At 41.1% G+C, this 10034-nt stretch overlaps 1 pseudogene; it reads left to right on the forward strand.

The window, feature by feature from the left end:
• The first annotated feature begins 4149 nt into the window (after positions 1–4149).
• On the forward strand, positions 4150–4521 carry LOC110588616 (annotated as a pseudogene).
• Positions 4522–10034: the final 5513 nt, after the last annotated feature.

Raw genomic sequence — 10034 nt, forward strand, 5'->3', positions numbered from 1 at the left:
CTGGAATGCTGCTGTATCTGTTTCAAGTGCACCTTTCATGCAAGGTATGGTCAGAGTACTCAAGCAGAAAGGAGAGTTGGGACTTCATTGAGTCTCTCAAGTAAGCTGTAGGACATATTAAAGATATTGTATTCTGGGCGCCTGGGTGGCTCAGTTGGTTAAGCGACTGCCTTCGGCTCAGGTCATGATCCTGGAGTCCCTGGATCGAGTCCCGCATCGGGCTCCCTGCTCGGCAGGGAGTCTGCTTCTCCCTCTCCCACTCCCCGTTTGTGTTCCCTCTCTCGTTGTGTCTTTCTCTGTCAAATAAATAAATAAAATCTTAAAAAAAAATAAATTAAAAAAAAGATATTGTATTCTAACAAACTTTAGTTTAATTCACCTCTGTATATGAACATAAACTTTCTTTCATTATAATATAGTAGAGAAATGGTAGCCAACCCTCACCACTTTAAATGTATTTGGCAACTATGTTACATATTATGAAGAACCTAATCATGGTATATGAGTAAATTATTTTAAGTCAATTCTTTCAACTATGGTGATGTCCTTCTTCTCCCGTGAGGTACTAAACAATTTGTGATTCCCATAAGCATCTAGAGCTGTGGTAATTTAAGGATTATGCTATGGCATATTTGTATACAGAGAATATGTGGACATCCTTCAGCTTGGAGGAGAGGGGCACAGAGGGAAGCCAGAAAAGTTCCCACAATCTTTAGAGAGAAAAGTATGGAGATTATTCCAGGGAGCAGCCTCAGTAGGTTTCCCCCGAAGAGTTTCACCACTTTGACAGGATCATGCACATAAAGAGGTGGGAGTGAGAACCACTGGTGGGGATGATGGAAGATATGATTTTGATGAGTCACCATGCCTTGGCCAGACCATGGGGGACAGTACTTGGGAGTAGTCAACACCCACACCAAGACCACTTGAGCTATAGAAACACCTCCCCCTCTCCCCCCGGACTCTCCTATTCAACCATACCCATTATAGTAATAAAAATGCTCTTGCAACATAGCACAGTGCTGCCAACACCAATCCTTTACTAATTACTAATTAAACAATAACCCTTTTCCCCAAGGAGCTTAAAGCTATTGAAACTGAAAGAAATAGGAATCCTCAGGTGCCTGGGTGGCTCAGTCAAGTGTCTGCTTTTGGCTCAGGTCATGATCCCAGGCTCCTGGCATTGACTCCCACGTCCCCATTCGGGCTCCCCACTTGGCTGGGGGTCTGTTTGTCCCTCTGCCTGCTTCTCCCCCTACTTGTGCTCTCTCTCTCTCTGTCAAGTAAATAAGTAAAATCTTTAAAAATAATAATAATAAAAATAACGATGATGTTTGGGTTTTGCAGTATAGTGCTCAACCCTAAATTTATGGGGCTTTCTCTGGAATGACTTTGGAAATTTATAGTATTTTGGTTTCCCTGAATTCTGTTCAGAGTTTATGCTGACATTTGTGGAGCAGCCAAAATATTTCTCATTGATCTATGCTTCTTTGTTAATTCAATTAAATGCTGGCTTTCAATTAGGAGTTTTAAAAATTCAGATGCATAGTAAGCCCTCTGATCCTGCCTGCCTAGGGGACAGCAATGCCAGGAAAACATTTCACAAAGGAAACTGCTTGACTATAAATGTCCAGATGATAACTCTCAAAATCATGATTCTAAATGCACCTATCAGCTTTGGATTATACTAGACAATGCCGAATTCTCAGAAAGCAGAATCATCAAGATAGAATGGATATTGACAGAGTTAATCTAAAAATCTATGTATTACAAAGACAGAGAAGATAGAAGACTCACGTCACATTTCCAGGAAAACCTTCTACTCACATGCACTATCAGAAAGACCAGAACCTGTGTACATTACCCAGAAAAATGCAGGAGTTAATATGGGGCCACTGACAAGGAGATTCAGCAAAATAGAGATTCAAGTGGGGGTGTGACCTTGAACAAGTCACATAAACTCCCTGGGCCTCTGTTTCCTTGTTAAAATAAGATGTGAGTGAGTCTCTTTCCACTCTAAACTACTGTGTTTCTACTTTTGACCTGAAAGTTTCAAGAGAAATTGCCCTTGGTCTCTTCTTTTTTTTCATTCCTTCCAGAACAGTGATTTTAAAAATCCTTAAAAACATCTTGGTTTTTATTCAAACCCCCATCTATGCAAAAAATTTAAATCTTAAGTTTCTTGCACACTTAGGAGTTAAGTGGGAGAAATGTATTTTATAACAATAAAAATAATGAGAATTAAAGTATACACCAACACATATTCAAAAAAGAAATGTCATAATAGCATTTTTAAAAAATTAAAGCCTTTTTTCTGAAAAAAAAAAGTCCAGAAGTTTACTGAAATATTAGAAGTGTCTCACTAAGTATGGTGGGATTGTAATTAATTCTTATTTTTTTATTCTCTGTTCTAAATTACTTTCAATGTCCATGCATAGCTTCTATTGTCAGAAAAAGAAATGAGTTTGTTTATAAAGAAGGGGGAAATAACCTGTAACCTATCTTGTGTATCAGCTATAGAATATGTTATTTGAAATGCTATCTGCATAAGTGTTCTGGTTCTCTTCCATTATGTTGATATTTCCTATTTCTTAAAACGATTTCCCTGGTTTTAAGAAAAGTTGAGGCAAATCATGCTTAAACTTAGACTGAAATGAAGGCTGGAAGGACATGTCTAACCTGAAAATAATTAGATACTTTAAGAATTGTAAACAGCTTCGTCAGGATAAACGTTCTTTGACTTAGTCAGCCTTCTCAAGGAAACAGGATTTGTCCAGAGTAAAGGGGGTCTCTGTATCCATATAGAGTGAGCCAAAGGGTCAAGGGCTTGGCTGGAGTATAAAGAACACACCTCATAAACGTGGCAGTCAGCAAGGACACCTGAGAGTCCCAGGCAGGTCCTGAACCTTGAAGTCAATGCAATGAGCTTTCCAGGACTCTGACCCTGACTAAGATGGGGATATGGCAGCATGAGACACGGGGGAAAAGAAGAAGGATGGAGATCTCTATGGCCCTCAGAATGCCATGGATAGAGTCAAACTAACTACTACTTATTAGTAAACATTGACTAACAGTTATGAGCAATTATAATGTGCCACACACTATTCTTTTTTATTATTATTTTTTTATTAGTTTCAGAGGCAGACTTCAGTGATCATCAGTTGCATACAACACCCAGTGCTCATTACATCAAGTGCCCTCCTTCATGCCCATCACCCAGTTACCCCATCCCCCCACCCACTTCCCCTCCAGCAACCCTCAGTTTGTTTCCTATGGTTAAGAGTCTCTTATGATTTGCCTCCCTTTCTATTTTTGTCTTATTTTATTTTTCCTTCCCTTCCCCTATGTTCACCCGTTTTGTTTCTTAAATTCCACATAGGAGTACCACACGCTCATTCTAAACGTATTCTAGCTGTATTAACTCATTGAATCCTCACAATGGCATTATGAAGCAAATGTTTTTACAGATAAGGAAACCAAAGCATAGAGCAATTCAATGACTTGCTCTAAAGCCCAGAGCTCCTAGTGTTGGGAGCAGCATTCAACTCAGACAGTCAGACCCAGAGCTGGCATTCTTAATAAATTTACACATGGAAAAAAGGAAGGAAGGAAGGAAGGAAGGAAGGAAGGAAGGAAGGAAGGAAGGAAGGAAGGGAGGGAGGGAGGGAGGGAGGGAGGGAGGGAGGGAAGGAAGGAAGGAAGGAAGGAAGGAAGGAAGGAAGGAAGGAAAATATAATGAAGAGAGGGATGTTTTAAGCATATAGGACAATTGAGAACATCAGCAAAATGTAACCCCAAAAATCCACAGGGGCAGATAGAAGGCTATGGCCTCAAGGTGTGGATACATATTGTCTTAGGTGGAAGCTACTTCATCAGTCTCCTAGATCCCTAGCTGGAGGATGCTTGAAACGTAAAACAATAAGGAAACTATTCAAGTAGATTAGAGATATATATCCATTAGCTAGGAAAAGATTGAACCTCTAGCCTGCAATGCCAAAATAAGCCCTTTCCATAATAATATTTTTTTCAGTCTCTCAATAATTCTCCAATCTAATTGAAATCTACCTCCGTGTGACAGATTAAGATATTTAGACCCACACTCTTTCCCTCTGCCTCTTTACCTGGGCGGCAGCAGCGGTTTGTGCAGACATGGCCAAGATTAACTCCTGAGACCTTCCAGACCTTCGCAGCAAAAAGAAAGAGGAGCTGCTTCAACAGCTGAAAAACCTGAAGGTGGAGCTGTCCCAATTGCGTGTCGCCAAAGCGACAGGAGGCATGGCTTCCAAGCTCTCCAAGTCGTGCGCAAATCCATCGCCCGTGTTCTCACTGTCATCAACCAGACTCAGAGAACTTCGGGAAATTCTACAGTGGTTAAGAAGCCCGAGCCCGGGATCTGCGGCCCACGAAACACGTGCCAGACACCACCACCGGCTGAACTAGCACGAGGAAAACCTCAAGACCTAGAAGCTGCAGCAGAAGGAGCGGCTCTACCCGCTGCCGAGGTCGGCGGTCAAGGCTTGAGTACCGCCATCGTCCCAAACAAACTGGGGAAGAAAAAAAAAATTAGAATCACAGCCGATAAACCGCAATTCAAAAGTTGGGTACCCTTTCGGCACAAGTAATATTCTTAGCTGTAAACACCCTTCAGCTTAGACAAAAGCAAAAGTAACCAAACAGCAAGCAGGCTTTCTAGCTCTGAAATAGAAATACAAAAATCTCTACTCGGGAATACATACCGTACTCGTGTGTGCGTGTGTTCTTTTTATTTCTTCAATATATGATTTGTACATACTAGTGCCTGGTTAGAAAATGAGATGGGGGAATTGGGGGAAAGAGATTTATTAAGGGAGTGCTCTCAGGATGAGCCTGTCAGGAAGTGAGGGAGGCAGGCTTAGGCAAGGGGGTAAAGCTCTACTGGAGACCACAGGGGTGATTACTCCTAACGCAAGCGGGCTAGCATTTCACACCCGCGTGGTGCAGGGTTTGCAGTCTAGAGGATGGTGAAAAACTAGGGCATAATCACCCGAAGTACATGACTCCCACTTGGTGGAGGGGAGCTGTCTGGGGAAGGACGCTGCTGGGAGCTGTCAGCACTTGGAGTGGGAGCTACGGGCTGGTGGTGGGCGAGGCACCGAAGGCACCAAGGCAAAGCCCTGTTTTTAAAATAACTACTGAACCCTATGCACAAATAAAATAAAATAAACCAAGAAAAATATGTACCTACTGTTTTCAATTAGGTATAAGTGTATTTAGGAATATGTATGAAACATGTCTTTCAGGCACGGTTCCTTATCTCTTCATTAGGTTATCTTCTTCGGCTTCACACAGTAGGCAAGCAATAAATGGGAAGTTAAATAGTTGTTAACTGGTTGAATTACTATTCCCAGAACAATAATCCATTGCCAGATCAACCAAGTAGGTTATCCATGGATTCTCATAGTTCCTGTTAATGCTCCTGAAAATAAGTAGACATTGTCATTATGTGGTGAATAATGATGAGACAGTCTTCAAAAATTCAGCTCCGCTGTAAGGAAAGTGCTTAACATGGAGCCTGTCGCTCATTCCTGATTAAACCTTCTTTCTCTAGTGAATTTTCGGAGCTTACTAAAAAACAATAATACATGATTACGACTGGATTTATGTAAAAGAAATCCAAACACATAACCTCATACTTGCCTTATTAAATGCCAGAATGTTAAGATAAAAATATTCACTAAATGCAAATGGTAACGATGACGTTGTGGCTACAATCCATTTGTTTAAAATGTAGTGGTTGCAGCATTCCAGATATTTGACAGCCAAAGCTATGAGCTGCAATCAGTAGGCTAACCACACATCCCAGGGTGCCCAGCCCCATCCAGCTTTGCTCCTAAGACACCACATAAATAAACGCCAGCCTGAAAGGGAGTGAGAAAGACCCAAGATTGTGCCCAAAGTTTTGGGGATCCAACTGAACTTCGACCTGCTGGTACAACTTTAATCAAAAGTATCACAACATTAAGCCATGTTTGTCTTCTCCCTATGCTGCCATATAGTCAACTGGTATCCCAAGTTTGGGTTTCCCTAGAGGGTGGGTGACAGGAAATGGGCTACATCTGAGCTGTCCTGAGTCTATCAAAGGACTGTGGCTCTGAGGCCTCTGTCCCCCCACTCTCATTTTAGTCCAAGGCCTCTTAAGTCCACATCTTGCATATCTACCTTATGCCCCACTATTTTTTAAATTTACTTCCCTTTTCTGATCTAAATGAGCCTAGCACCCCTTGTCTTTTCAGATATTCTACAGTTATCTCTGGTATTCTTTATACTAGCCAAATGGCACACACAATATTTTTCTAAATACACAACCAATACCCATTTCAATGAATCAGTCTTTCAAAATATAAAACCAAAATGAAGATATTTTATTTTAAAAATCACTCATAATCCCAACACTTCAAAGACAATCACAGAAAATCTTTTAGTATATTTTCTTCCCACACTTTTTTAAATGAGCTAATATATGTGCTATAGACACAAACATAGTATAATATTATAATTACCCGCAGCCTATTTCATTTATTGTGCTTTTCCTCTACAGCCTTCAACAGCATGATTTTTAGTGGTTCACTGGAATCCATTGTATGGATGGGTCATCCTTGGCTTACTCAATCCCTGTTAGGTTCTCACTCTCTCACCAACCCACCTCCCTTTTCCTCGATTAATGCAGGAGCTCGTGAACCAAGGAGGAGAGGACAGGAGGTGCTGGGAGTGGCTTTGGTGACAAGATGGGAACCCCTCTAGTGTCAGGAGTCATGCCACCCCTGCAGTGTCTTCAGCACAAGCTTGATTGGCCAAAGAGATCTGAAGACTCCTTCAACCCTGGCGAAGTATGGTGAAGGATTTGTTTTTCCCCTACCTCCTGCTACAAGATTGAAATTTAAATTTGGTTAATAAATATCTCTCGTTTCAATTTCCATTTTGATTTAAATTCATATTTTCCCATGAAAAATAAATTTTATGATGCCACTAATGCAGAAAAAAATATAGTTGGCTTCTATTTCCTGTATTAAATCTGAACATAAATTTGAAAAGCTACCCTTTGTGACTCTGACATTTTCCCTTCCTGACTTTTTTTTCTAAGACCTAGTCTTTTTATACTTATAGAACAAATTCAGTTAGCGCTGGTCAAGAGCTAACCCAAACTCAAGCAGGAATGCCTGCTTTCTTAAATGTGAAACACAGGGAATGGGCTTATGGTCAACATGAAAACATAGACAAACAGGTATCCTCTATAACTTGAACCAGGAGTAGGCAATTGATGGCATTCCTGCTTAAAGTGACAAGTGAGATGGCTTTGAACAACATGACTGATGAAAACATTTAAGATCAAAATTGTTAACTTTAATTATAATAATTTATTTCCTGTCAACTTTAACTTGGAATTGGAAATAGCACTACCCTTAATTTCCCTCAGGCTAGATTTACATTACTTTTGTTTGGCATCATAGAAATTCAGAAGTATGTATACTGTAAATTTTCCCTTCTGTATGGAACTCAAATATTTTTACCCCCCATTACCCCCCCCAAAATCTTATCTTTGGCCAGCCAAATAAAATCCACTTGAATCATATCCCTTGAGGGGAGTTAGCTCATCATTCCTCCAAGTATTTAGGGGGATGGAATCTTATGAATTCAGATTAACCTCTGACTCTGAGCTCCTATTTTAGCTTATGGATCATTTGATCTTACTCTGCAACATGTCAAGCCAGAAGTAAAATTCAGAACTGTTCCCTGTTTTTTACCACCAAAAATCCACTCGCACAAAGCTTTTGTATTTAAAGCGGTGTACTGAAAGCATTGGTGAGACAAGAAGTTTTCCAACTTAAAACTGCAAAGCCAGATCCTAAAACAATTCTTTTTTCCCCCAAATAGTTGTAATTCAGTTGCTCTTCTGTGTTAGTGTATTACCAAAAGCAAGTGCCTTTCTAAGCCTTTGAACTGTCCACCATCTTTGCAAGAGTGAGGTTTTGTTTCCCTATAGCCTCTTCAATCATATGGAGCACAAATTTCTATGCATCCTTCTTTCTCTTTCTTGCAGCTCAGCAATGATACATGAGTCCCAACTAGCACTCTTATGTATAAATAAAAGTTCCTGACATCTGGTAGAGACACATAGCCATTATCGTATCCATTAAGGTGTTCCCAGTGGCAATTAAGGATAAATGTCAAGCTACGTTCAACAACAAAGAATTTATTAGCCCTGTTATTGGAAGGTCTAGAGGCCATCTGAGCTTGAGAGCTGGTTTATGCAGTGATATCATAAGGATACAGTGCCTCTCACAGCCAGCTCCATCCTGAAGTTGTTTCGCTGTAGCTGTAGGAAAGCTACTCATGTCTCCTCATTTCATCAGTATGAGACAGAACTTGATTTCTTTGACCATTGAACAAAATTCCTCAGATTTTCAGTGACTGGACCACCCTAAATCAACCCCTGTGGCTAGGGACATGCCATATACTGACCGACTTAGTCGTGAATTACCAGAACTGTGAGAAGGAGAATGGGATTACCCTGCTTGGTTTATATCCAGCTAGGCTGGAGATGGGGTCAATCCCATCCAAATACATGAGTATTAGCCATCGGGGAGGGGCACAAATGAATGTTGAGGAGACCCCCCCACAATGTCCACTGCAAGAGGGAGTCTTCATCTGAGGAGCCAGCAGCCCAACATCACATTCTCTGGGGACTGCTTACCAGAGAGATCTCTACTTTCCAGCAGGTCTTAAAAAGTCAAGAAACGTAAGAGTAAGAGTGGTCTACATCTCCCCCAGCAGGTGGCACCCATGACATAAAATGATAACACCCCCATAAGCTGTCTGTGCTCTGATTTCCACTTTGTCTCACCATCTGGACTTATCACATAGCCCCATCTCCTCAGTTCGGCCTCAGCGACTCTAAAAGCAACCGTGCTCATCCAAACCAGCTACAGTTGCCTGCTTCTGCCTTAAGACAACCTCACAGCCCAATGATCTTCCAACTCTGCTTTTCTTCTCATCCCACCAGGCTCCTACAACCCTGGGGAGTATTCCTACAACCCTGGGCTTTGTCAGTGGGATGCTAGACACCTACAAATACGCAGGAAGCACACCTCTATATAATAAATCCAATTGTAGCCTACAGTATTCCCATTTCCTTCTTTGTTTCCTAAACTACATTGGTTTAGTGCATGTTCTGTGTCTGGCACTGTAGTAGACACAATTCCAATCCCAATAAACCCTCACAACAACACCATCTTGCAGCTAGTTTACAGACTGGGAAACCGTGACCCGGCGTGCGTGGATCATTTACTGCAGTGGCAGGACAGAGCTGTCAGATTCTCTCCACCTGGCCCACCCTCACCTTGTCCCTGAGAAAGCTCTACTTCCATATAAAGAAGGCAAAGGAATAAAATAAAATACTTCATTATTTAACTGAAGCTTTGGACTCGAATTCCACTACAGAAATCTAAGATATTTGGCTGGACCACAGGAAATTTTTTTTTTTTTGCCTAGGTTATGGACTTGGGGAACCTCCTTCTTTCCAAGCCCAGACTCAAATCTTGAATTCCCTCTTCACATAAGCATCACAAATGCTAATTATAACTAGAAATGCCTTGTTGATGACTTTCAATATTTATTATTTGCAACAGAAAACGAAGTTATAAGAAAATTCCCTAGGACTGTTAGTCAGTGTGCATTCAATATGATTAAAGTGGGAGAAATTAAAGTGTGTCATTGTAATACTAATTTCAATTACAAGAACACTTGTTGAGATAGCCATGCTCTACTTCTACAAACTGAAGATTCACCTGCTTTGAATCCTAGCATGTGAGTGATGGTGACTCCTCTGCCAAAAGCCACCCCATGCCTCTGACACAGGATGTCTGTAGCTAAAGCTGTCCCAATCACAGAGAAAGAGAAAGAACAATTTGTGTGAAACACGAAGGGAAGGAAGGAAAGGAAGGAAGGAAGGAAGGAAGGAAGGAAGGAAGGAAGGAAGGAAGGAAGGAAGGAAGGAA

The sequence above is a fragment of the Neomonachus schauinslandi genome, chromosome 2 (genome assembly GCF_002201575.2).
Source record: "Neomonachus schauinslandi chromosome 2, ASM220157v2, whole genome shotgun sequence".
NCBI classification, from domain to species: domain Eukaryota; kingdom Metazoa; phylum Chordata; class Mammalia; order Carnivora; family Phocidae; genus Neomonachus; species Neomonachus schauinslandi.